Below are 3,028 nucleotides of genomic sequence, written 5' to 3' on the forward strand. Positions count from 1 at the left end.
AAGCCAACAACTTGTCTATCGTAAACGCATGCTTCAAACAACCGAACAGGCATCACCAGATGGCCAATATAGAAATCAACTAGACTATGTAATTGCAAGCAGGAGTTGAAAAATCTCTGTTCTCTCTGCCAAAACAGAACCAAGAGCAGATTGTGGTACTTACCATGAACTGTTAATATCAAACATTAGAGTAAAGCTGAAGAAGAACATTAAAAAATTGTAGTGCCAAAATATAATGTAATAGCATTCCTGATGGATTTAAAGTCCATGTAAAAACAGGTTTGCATTGTTAAATTTAACTGACTGAGAACCAGTAGAACTATGGGCTGAAACTAGAAATACTGTTAGTGAAGAATGTGAAAAGGCAATGCCAGAAGTAAAAAGGAAAGAAACGTTGAGTTGGATGAAAGAAGAAACACTAAAAATTATTAAAGATAGGCGAGACACGAAAGTAAAATGTGCCAAAAGCAGTTTTTCAACGACTCTCATGTACAGATAAAGAGAACTATTATGATCATCAATAAAAGGTGAGAGAAGAAAACAAAACAGGAAAAAGTAAGAGATCTCTATCAGAAGGTGAAAAAATAAAAGGGAAATTCAAACCTAGACTAGGAATGCTGAACAACTAACAAGGAAGCACATTATTTGATCAGGGGAAAATGAAGGGAAGGTGGAAACAGACTACTGAAAATCTCTACAGAAGAGACCACCTTTGACAGATACCTTTGAAGATGATTCCTAGGAGGAAGAATCTATAATTATAGCAAGTGAAGCGAAAGCTGCCCTGAAAGTACTGGGAAGAAATAAATCATCCGGGGGAGATGCGATACCTATAGAATTATTTCAAGCCACAGAGAATTAATTTGATAATTTCTAACTATAATATTTCAACAAAAATGGAAAAAAAAACATAATGGCCTACGACTAGAAATGATCAATATAGATCTCAATCTTTGAGAAAGGAGGTGCCAAGGAGTGCTGTAACTATCGGAGCATAGCCCTAATTTCCCAGGCAATTAAAGTGATGCTAAAGATGATGCAACCATGTTCTACCTTACATGAAGCAAGAAATGCTAATGTTCAAGTTCGGTTCAGAAAAGGAAGATGTACTCAAGTTTTAATTTTGAACTGTTATTCGAGTGATCCAAAAAATTATAGAAGAAGGTTAGTCTATGATTTATAGACTACAGTAAAGCCTTTGACTGTGAAGATCATGAAAAACTATGGGTTGCATGGAAAGAAGTGGTTGTACATCAGCCCTTATTCGTATTGATGTGCAATTTGTATTGTGAACAGGAAGCCACGGTCAGGGCAGAAAATGGAGAGACAGAGTGGTTTCCTGTAGGCAAAGGTGTCAGACAAGGGTGCATTTATCTCCCTATTTGTTTAATCTGTACACACAATATATCATACTATATTTCCTAGACTCAGAGGAAAGAGGAGTAATAACTAGTGGGAAAATATCAATAACTTAAGATATGCAGATAACACCATCTTTCTGGCAGAAAGTAGCAATGATTTGAAACAACTTCCGATGAAAGTGAAAGAACAAAAGGCCAAAGCAGGACTGCATTTGAATATCTAAAAGACAAAAAATCATGGCTACAAAGAAATATACAAGTAGAATATAGACAATGAAGATACTGGCATTATTTAACATTTATCCTAGAGATATCAACCACTGCAAATAGAGAAAGATATGTGATGTATAAAAATTGAAAAGGCGACAAATATATCATTGTTTATTGACTACATACCTGAGAACCCTTAAAATCAAGTGGAAAAACTACTGACAGCAAGATAAGACAGTGAAATAATTAAATTCAAGATTGATATGAAGAAATCAATAGCATTTGTATTTAGAAGAGTAAAAATATTATTTGAATAACAATAACAATAAATAATAAAAATATCAGATAAACTCATCAAGAAACACATCAAGATTTATTAGACATTTTAAAAACATTATAAAGAAAACATAAGAACTGAATGAATGTTCTTTGATAGGTTCCGTTCTTCCTAAGTTCCTTTGTAAATGAAACCCTATAGAAAGAAAATACTGACAGAATTTTTTTAAGTAGTATCGCTGTCATTTCTTACAAAAAATTATACAGAATAATTCTTTGAAAACTCAGAAGGAAGAGGAAGAGGAAAAGAAGAGAAGATTACTAATAATGGAAATCAGCCCTTCAAGAAAAATAATATATAATAGAGGCATGATTTTGGGTTCCTGATACTACTGTGAAAAAACATGGTTTCTGGATCCCTTCCCCCAAAACAACCTAATTAAAAAAAATAAATAAACATGAGAGGGAAATGCATAATCCAGGTTATTAAAACAATAAAATAAAGAGAAGAAATGGGCAAGAATTGCCAAGTCATTAATTTCCCTAGAGTTAAATCAGGGCAAAGTATAAACCCATCAAGCACAGACATATATTGATTTGAGCACAAAATATATTTTTTGATGGTCTGACAAAAAATATAGGTATAATTCTGATTCATTTACATTAGATAGCTATTGTTGTTTTGGCTGTTGTCATTTTTTTTTTATTTGACAATCTAAGGGAAAAGAGGTCAGTGTCCCTAAGTAAATAGGTATTGCATGTTTTAAAAATTCTTGCAGCACACTGGTTGAAAACCATTGCACTAAAGAATAGGGAAATAGTTTCAGTTTCATCTATGCTGCTTCTCTTTCCATTGCTCCCAAAGCGGTCTGACAGAGTTGCCAAGAGTGTGAGGTCTCTTTCAGTTTTGTTCTTTAATATTTTCAATTAAATAAAAAGCATCTTATTTTGTAATCACATAGCTAACATATGCACACAAAGAAGTTATGTAACTGTCTTCTCTTCAGCAATATCTGTCTTATGAAGTATTCAGAAGAATCATGACACAGGCCTCTGATCTCAAAAAGCTCAAATTCTAGTAAAAGCAATAAACTTGACATTAAATGTTTAGAAAACAGTGTGAGGCCATATATAAATAAGAGCTGAGTAGTGTGGTAAGGTTATAATGCAACCCCAGTCTG

The sequence above is a fragment of the Myotis yumanensis genome, unplaced genomic scaffold, assembly GCF_028538775.1.
Source record: "Myotis yumanensis isolate MYYU_CA2020_CCGP unplaced genomic scaffold, mMyoYum1.0.hap1 SCAF_2, whole genome shotgun sequence".
NCBI classification, from domain to species: domain Eukaryota; kingdom Metazoa; phylum Chordata; class Mammalia; order Chiroptera; family Vespertilionidae; genus Myotis; species Myotis yumanensis.